This window comes from Sapajus apella, unplaced genomic scaffold (genome assembly GCF_009761245.1).
Source record: "Sapajus apella isolate SASKATOON/1434 unplaced genomic scaffold, GSC_monkey_1.0 scaffold3, whole genome shotgun sequence".
Classification (NCBI taxonomy): Eukaryota; Metazoa; Chordata; class Mammalia; order Primates; family Cebidae; genus Sapajus; species Sapajus apella.
The window spans coordinates 32,303,970-32,313,398 of NW_022436943.1; positions in this window are offsets into that span (position 1 = coordinate 32,303,970).

The following is a 9,429-nucleotide window of genomic DNA, read 5'->3' on the forward strand; positions in this document are numbered from 1 at the left end:
CCACTGAGCCAAAGGATCATGTTCTAACCCAATACAAAGAAGCTAAGAACCATGATAAAACATTACAGGAGCTGTTAACCAGAATAACCAGTTTAGAGATGAACATAAATGACCTGATGGAGCTGGAAAACAGAACACGAGAACTTCACAATGCAACCACAAGTATCAGTAACCAAACAGACCAAGCAGAGGAAAGAATTTCAGAGCTTGAAGACTATCTTGCTAAAATAAGACAGGCAGACAAGATTAGAGGAAAGAGAATGAAAACGAATGAACAAAACCTCCAAGAACTATGGGATTATGTAAAAACACTGAACCTACAACTGATTGAGGTACCTGAAAAAGATGGGAGAACAGAACAAGCTGAAAAACAAACTTCAGGATATCATCCAGGAGACAAGATGATATGTTGGCCTCAACAGGCCAACATTCAAATTCATGAAATCCAGAGAACCCCAGTAAGATACTCCATGAGAAGATCAACTCGAAGACATATAATGATCGGATTCTCCAAGGTTGGAATGAAGGAAAAAATGTTAAGGGCAGCCAAAGAGAAAGGCCAGGTCACCTACAAAGAAAAGCCCATCAGACTAACAGCAGACCTCTCAGATGAAACTGTACAAAAGAGACTGAAAGCCAATATTCAACATTCTTAAAGAAAAGAATTTCCAAACCAGAATTTCATATCCGGCCAAACTAAGTTTCATACGTGAAGGAAAAACAAAATCCTTTTCAGACAAACAAATGCTCAGGGTATTTGTCACCACCACGCCTGCCTTGCAAGAGCTCCTGAAGGAAGCGCTAATTATGGAAAGAAAAAACCATTACCAGCCTCTGCAGAAACTGGTCTTTATACTGATGTATAAAGACCAATGACACCATAAGCAACTACCTCAACAAGTCTGCAAAATAACCAGCTAGCATCATGATGATGAGACCAAATTCACACATAACTACATTAACCTTAAATGTAAATTGGCTAAATGCTCCAATTAAAAGACACAGAATGGCAAGCTGGATAAAAAGTCAAAGCTCATCACTGTTCTGTATTAAATAGACCCATCTCACATGCAAAGGCATACATAGGCTCAAAATAAACAGATGGAGGAAAATTCACCAAGCAAATGGAAAGCAGAAAAAAAGCAGGGTTGCAATCCTAGTTTCTGATGAAACAGAGTTTAAACCAACAAATGTCAAAAAACACAATGGTAAAGGGATCAATTCAACAAGATGAGATAACTATCCTAAATATATATGCACCCAACACAGGAGTACTGGGATTCATAAAACAACTTTGTAGAGACCTACAAAGAAACTTAGACTCCCACACAATAACAGTGGGAGACTTTAACAGCCTAGTGTCAATATTAGACAGAAAATTAACAAGAATATTCAGGACTTGAACTCAGTTCTGGATCAAGCATACCTGAGAGGTATCTACAGAACTCTGTACCCAAAAACAAGAGAATATACATTCTTCTCGGTGCTACATAGCACTTACTCTAAAATCAATCACATAATTTGGAAGTAAAACACTCTTCAATAAATGCAAAAGAGCAGAAATTATAACAAACAGTCTCTCAGACCACAGTGCAATCAAATTAGAGCTCAAGATTAAAAAACTGGCTCAAAACCAAACCACTTAGAAATGGAACAACTTGCTCCTGAATGACACAGGGGTAAATAATGAAATTAAGGCAGAAACCAAGAAGTTCTTTGAAACCAGTGAGAACAAACAATGTACCAGAATCTCCGGGACACAGCTAAAGCAGTGTTAAGAAGGAAATTTATAGCACTAAATGCACACATCAAAAGGCTAGAAAGATCTCAAATAGACACCCTCCCGTCACAACTAAAAGAACTAGAGCACCAAGAGCAAACAATCCTCAAAGCTAGCAGAAGACAAGAAATAACCAAGATCACAGTAGAACTGAATGAGATAGAGACATGAAAACCCCTTCCAAAAAAAAAAAAATCAATGAATCCAGGAGCTGCTTTTTGGAAAAAAATAATAAAAGAGAGAGATAGATTAATAAAGAAGAAAATAGACATGAATCAAATAGATACAATAAAAATGATAAAGAGGATATCACCACTGACAAACCCACAGCCAATATCATACTGGAGGGGCAAAAGCTGGAAGCATTCCCCTTGACAATTGGCACAGATGAGGATGCCCTCTCACACCACTCCTATTCAACATAGTATTGGAAGTTCTGGCCAGGGCAATCACGCAAGAGAAAAAAATAAATTGTATTCAAATAGAAAGAGAGGAACTTAAAACTATCTCAGTTTGCAGACGACATAATCCTATACCTAGAAACCCTTACTGTGTCAGCCTAAAGTCTTTTTTTTTTTTTATTGTACTTTAGGTTCTGGGGTACATGTTCAGATCATGCAGGATTGTTGCATAGGTACACACATGGCAATGTGGTTTGCTGACTCCATCCCCCACCTCACCTACATCCGGCATTTCTCCCCATGAAATCCCTCCCAGACCTCCCCACCGCCCCCCCAACTGTCCATCCCTGGGCCGCCCCCAACAGACCCCAGTGTGTGATGCTCCCCTCTCTGTGTCCATGTGTTCTCACTGTTCAACACCCAGTTATGAGTGAGAACATGCAGTGTTTGATTTTCTGTTCTTGTGTCAGTTTGCTGAGAATGATGGTTTCCAGGTTCATCCACGTCTCTACAAATGACACAAACTCATCGCTTTTTATGGCTGCATAGTATTCCATGGTGTATATGTGCCACATTTTCCTTGTCCAGTCTATCATCGATGGGCATTTGGGTTGGTTCCAGGTCTTTGCTATTGTAAACAGTGACACTATGAACATACATGTGCATGTGTCTTTATAATAGAACGATTTATAATCCTTTGGGAACATATCCAGTAATGGGATTACTGGGTCAAATGGTATTTCTATTTCTAGATCCTTGAGGAATTGCCACACCATCTAATGATTGTTTCTTTTGCTGTACAGAAGCTCTGGAGTTTAATTAGGTCCCATTTGTCTATTTTGACTTTTGTTGCCAATGCTTTTGGTGTTTTAGTCATGAAGTCCTTGCCTAAGCCTATGTTCTGAATGGTTTTGCCTAGGTTTTCTTCTACAGTTTTTATGGTGTTAGGTTTTATGTTTAAGTCTTTAATCCATCTGGAGTTAATTTTAGTGTAAGGTGTCAGGAAGGGTCCAGTTTCTGCTTTCTGGCCACTGCTAGCCAGTTTTCCCAACACCATTTATTAAACAGGGAATCCTTTCTCATTGCTTGTTTGTGTCAGGTTTGTCAAAGATCAGGTGGTTGTAGATGTGCAGCACTGCCTCCGAGGCCTCTGTTCTGTTGCATTGGTATATATCTCTGTTTTGGTACCAGTACCATGCTGTTTTGATTACTGTAGCCTTGTAGTATAGTTTGAAATCTGATAGCATGATGCCTCCAGCTTTGTTCTTTTTGCTTAGGATTGACTTGGCTATGCAGGCTCTCTTTCGGTTCCATATGAAGTTTAAGGCAGTTTTTTCCAGTTCTGTGAAGAAGGTCATGGGTAGCTTGATGGGGATAGCATTGAATCTATAAATTACTTTTGGCAGTATGTTCATTTTCACAATATTGATTCTTCCTAATCATGAGCATGGAATGTTTCTCCATCTGTTTGTGTCCTCTCTTATTTCCTTGAGCAGTGGTTTGTAGTTCTCCTTGAAGAGGTCCTTTACATTCTTTGTTAGTTGTATTCCTAGGTATTTTATTCTCTTTGTAGCAATTGTGAATGGGAGTTCGCTCATGACTTGGCTCTCTGTTAGTCTGTTATTGGTGTATTGAAATGCTTGTAATTTCTGCACATTGATTTTGTATCCTGAGACTTTGCTGAAGTTGCATACCAGTTTAAGGAGATTTTGGGCTGAGATTATAGTGTTGTCTAAATATATAATTATGTCATCTGCAAATAGAGACAATTTGACTTCCTTTTTTCCTAATTGAATATCCTGTATTTTTTTTTCTTGCCTGATTGCTCTGGCTAGAACTTCCAATACTATATTGAATAGGAGTGGTGACAGAGGGCATCCTTGTCTAGTCCCAGATTTCAAAGGGATTGGGCAGTTACTTGAGGTGACCGTCTGTACCTTATAGGAGCACAAGTGCTGCGGTGAGAGCTCCGCTGTTCCATGCAGAGCTGCTGGGCAGGTACCTTTAAGTCTGCTGCAGCTGAAATCATAACCACCTCTTTTCCCAGGTGCTCTGACCTAGGAAGGTCAGCTTTATTTATAAGCTCCTGTCATGCTTCTGCCTTTTTTCATAGATGCCCTGCCCTGCACGAAGTAATCCACCACATAAACAGAACCAAAGACAATAACCACATGATCATCTCAATAGATGCAGAGAAGGCCCTCAATAAAACTCAATAGCCCTTTATGCTAAAAATTCTCAATAAACTAGGTATTGAGTAGTCTAGTCACAGTCTGCGAGCAGAGGCGTTGCTGAGCTACTGCAGGCTCTGCACAGCTGCAGTGTGAACTGCCCCGGTAGTGGCAGACTGCCTCAGTAGTGGGGGATGTCCTTCCCCCCATTGAGCTGGACCGTCCTGGGTCCAGCTGTGCTTGCTGCGAAACTGTCAATCCAGAGCGTTTCAGATTGCTTGTTTTGTAGGGGTGGTACCCACCGAGCCAGATCACCTGGCTCCCTGTCTCAGCCCCTCCCTTTCAGTTGAGTGGGTGGCTCTGTCTCTCAGGCGTTCCAGGCACCAGTCAAAATGACTGCCCAGACTTGTGTGAGTTTCTGTGCGCTGACCCAGCACCGGCTGAAACCACCGCACTGAAAACTCATGGCGCTTTTCAGCCCAGGAATCTCCTGGTCTGTGGAGAGTGAAAACTTGTTTGGAAATGTGGTGAGCCCTCACACTATGCACTGTTCTCAATGGGAACTGCATTCTGGATCTGTTCCTATTTGGCCATCTTGGATCCTCCCCCCAAAAGCTTCTTAAACTGATAAGCAACTTCAGCAAAGTCTCAGGATGCAAAAATCACAAGAATTCCTATACACCAAGAAGCAGAGACCCAAATAATGAATGAACTCTCATTCACAATTGCTACAAAGAGAATAAAATACTTAAGAATAGAGCTATTCTTAAGGGAAGCGAAGGACCTCTTAAAAGAGAACAACAAACAAATGTTAAAGCAATCCATGCTCATGGATAGGAATAATCAATATCAGGAAAACGGCTGTACTGCCCAAAGTAATTTATAGATTCAATGCTATTCCCAAATTACCACTGACATTTTTCACAGAATTAGAAAACAAAAAAACTACTTTAAAGTTCATATGGAACTGAAAAAGAGCCCATGTAGCTAAGACAACCCCAAGCAAAAAGAAAAAAGCTGAAGACATCATGCTACTTGACTTCAAACTATAGTACAAAGCTACAGTAACCAAAATAGCATGATACTGGTACAAAAATAGATACAAAGACCATTGGAATAGAATCGAGATCTCAGAAATAAGACTGCACATCTACAATTGCCTGATCTTTGACAAACTTGATAAAAACAAGTAATGGGGAAATGATTACCAATTTAATAAATGTATTAGGAAAACTGTCTAGCCATATGCAGAAAATGGAAACTGGACCCTTTTCTTATACCTCATATAAAAATTAACTCAAGGTGGATTTTAAAGACTTAAATATAAAACCTAAAACTATAAAAACCCTAGAGAAAAATATAGACAATACCATTTAGGACATAAACACAGGCAAAGATTTCATGATGACAATGTTGAAAGCAATTGCAATGAAAGCAAAAATTGACAAGTGTGACCTAATTAAACTGAAGAGCTTCTCTCCAGCAAAGAAAACTGTCATCAGCCAGGCATGGTGGCTCATGCCTGTAATACCAACACTTCGGGAGGCCAAGGAGGGTGGATCACCTGAGGTCAGGAGTTCAAGACCAGCCTGGCCAACATGGTGAAACCCTGTCTCTACTAAAATTACAAAAATTAGCCAGGCATGGTGGTGGGCACCTGTAATCCCAGCTACTTGGGAGGCTGAGGCAGGAGAATTGGCTGAACCCAGGAGGCAGAAGTTGCCGTGAGCCGAGATCATGCCACTTCACTCCAGCAGGTGACACAGTGAGACTCTGTCAAAAAAAAAAAAAAAAAAAAAAAAGGAAAAGAAAAGAAAGAAAAAAAAAAGAAACTATCATCAGAGTGAATGACAACCTACAGAACGGGAGAAAATTTTTGTAATTTATCCATCTGACAAAAATCTAATATCCAGAATCTACAAGGAACTTAAACAAATTTACAAGAAAAAAACAAGCAACCTCATTAAAAAGTGGACAAAGGACATAAACAGACATTTCTCAAAAGAAGACATTTATGTGGCCAACAAACATATGAAAAAAAGCTCGATATCACTGACCATTAGAGAAATGCAAATTAAAAGCACAATGAGATACCATAGCACACCTGTCAGAACAGCTATCACTAAAAAGTCAAGAAACAACAGATGTTGGTGAGGCAGTGGAGAAACAGGAACACTTTTATACTCTTGATGGGAATGTAAATTAATTCAGCCATTGTGAAAGACAGTATGGTGATTCCTCAGAGACCTAGAACCAGAAATACCATTTGACCCAGCAGTCCCATTACTGGGTACATACCCTAAGAAATATAAATTATTTTTATTAACAGATACATGCACATGTATGTTCATGGCCTCGCTATTCACAATAGCAAAGACATGGAATTAACCTAAATGCCTATCAATGATAGACTGGATAAAGAAAATGTTGTACATATATACCATGGAATACTATGCTGCCATAAGAAGGAATGGGATCATGTCCTTTGCAGGGATATGGATGGAGCTGGAAGCCATTATCCTAAGAAAACCAGCACAGAAACAGAAAATCAAACATTGAGTGTTTTTACTTATAAGCGGGAGCTGAACAATGAGAACACAGGGAGGGGAACAACACACAGTGGGGCCTGTCACGGTAGGTGGGGGGCCGCGGGAGGAAAGCATCAGGATAACAGCAAATGCATGCAGGGCTTAATACCTAGGTGATGGGTTGATAGGTGCAGCAAACCACCATGGAACACATTTACTTGTGTAACAAACATGCATGTCCTGCACATGTACCCCAGAACTTAAAATTAAAGTTAATTTATTTAAAAAAAAGAAAACAGTGGCTATTGAATTAGCTTGGGCATACTCCATAAACACACATTTTATGTCATTCCTTTAATTGCTTTATGACGTTGAGTCAAGTTACATGTCCTGATTCAGAGGTTCCTACTAAAATGTCTTGTGGTCAAACAAAAGGAGGAATTTTGATAACAGATGTGTTGGCCCGTTACTAGAGCTGATTCTGTCAGATCTTACCAGTGATCATGCTTTCTATAGCATATGTGATTAAATGAATAATGGCAAGAAAAGAAATGTTCCCTCTGACTCTTAGGAATTTTGTTTTGAAAAGTGAAATTTCAAATTATTTTCTTGATTTCTATGAAGACTTCAATGAGACTACAGAAAATACAAAAGATTGTTATCTTGTCCAAATAAAACCAGATTTTGCTCATCTATCTACAGATTCAGCACTGTACAAATGTAAGTTTTGTAAAATTCCACTGTCTGTAAATTTATTAACAAAGAAAGCAATAAGCTCCCACCTGCTAAATGTCCTACATGCCTTGTACACAACATTATTGAAAAGAGGGAGGAGGAGTGGCATACTTACCTGTAATATTGAGGCTTTCATCATAAAAACCTCAATACTTTTCAATTTCCTCAAAATGTAGAGAAACATGTCATGAGACTTTTTACTTTAGAGAAAAGAACAGGAGTTTGCTTCTTTAGACAGGGACCTACAAGATGTATGTCATTGTTGCCAGCTGTAAAAAGATGTTAAAATATTAGCCTGCCATAAATTATATTTCCAAAGTGTGGGAGAAGAAGAATGTCCTTCTCTAATTTGAAAATGCATTGAGGGTGAGGATGGAGAAAAATATTTATAGTAAAACATTAACTTATATGTTGTCTCTTCAAAACCAATGACCTTTGAAGAGGTGATAGCAAAGGATGAACTGACTGCCATTACTGCTCAAAGCTGTTGAGATTGCAACAACATCGTATTTTTTTTCATACAGTGAAAAAAAGTGACTCCTTTCATTAAAAATAAGATTTTTTAGGCCAGGTGCAGTGACTCATGCCTGTAATCCCAGTACTTTGGGAGGCCGAGGCAGGCGGATCATCTGAGGTTGGGAGTTCAAGACCAGCCTGACCATCATGGAGAAACCCCGTCTCTGCTAAAAACATAAAATGAGCCAGGTGTGGTGGAACATACCTGTAATTCCAGGAACTCGGGAGGCTGAGGCAGAACTGCTTGAGCCTGGGAGGCATAGGTTGCAGTAAGCCAAGATCGCGCCATTGCACTCCAGCAAAACTCCATCTCAAAAAATAAATAAACAAAATAAGTTTTCTTTAGAACTCAAAAAAGGGTAGCCAAGTTAAACAGAGCTTTCTCATTTCTTTACTAAAACTATACCTTATTTGGAATTCATCTTCAATTTTACAAATTAAAATTACCTCTATTCTTTAAAATCAATTTTTTCCAGATAAAGAGAGGTTTAACTTATGATAATGTCCAATGTGCTTAAGAATGTTTAAAACTGATGGACAATTTAGACATGGATAAGCTATATGATTAACTTCTAGATGCAAAAAACCTGACTGATAAGCAGCTGGTCTACCAAAAAAGTCTGTAGACACAAAATGAATAGACAAATCTGACAAGTCTAAAAATCTGTTGTTGCTAGTGAGTGAAATCCCAAGGTATTCAATGCTAAAATTCTTTTTTTGAGAATGTATTTACATCAACGTCATCACAGTAGCTTGACACCACGAATCAGTGTATTTGTGGGCTTGATAAGAGCAGTGGTGCAAGGCAAAGTGAATTTTGCATTTGACTGTTATTCACTCTTACCACTACATGTTTAATTAGTATGGACCATAAAATACACACTAATACAGTCTTAAATCGATTACTATCAAATAAAGAGATGACAAGAATTAAAATAAATCACTGTTTCAGAGGAAAGAAATATTATAAAATATTGTTAAATCCTCCTCACACATGATTTTTTTAAATTAGTCCAACTATTAATTACTACTAATTGCCATTGTTAACTAGTTACGTTATTTTGGCTTAAATGACAGCAATTATATATCAGAAAAGTAAGTAATACAAAATTTAATACAATTTCAAAGATATGCCCATTTAAATATGTTTATGTTGAAATTGTAACACACAACTTATTTATTCTATGTTATTTATGGCTGTGTCCCAGGTTGTATCTCTAAAAAGTTGTTCAACCCACTTCTCCCCCAGCCCAATCCTGTTCCCTCACCCACCCAGTGTTCTCAACAGCACTGCCCAC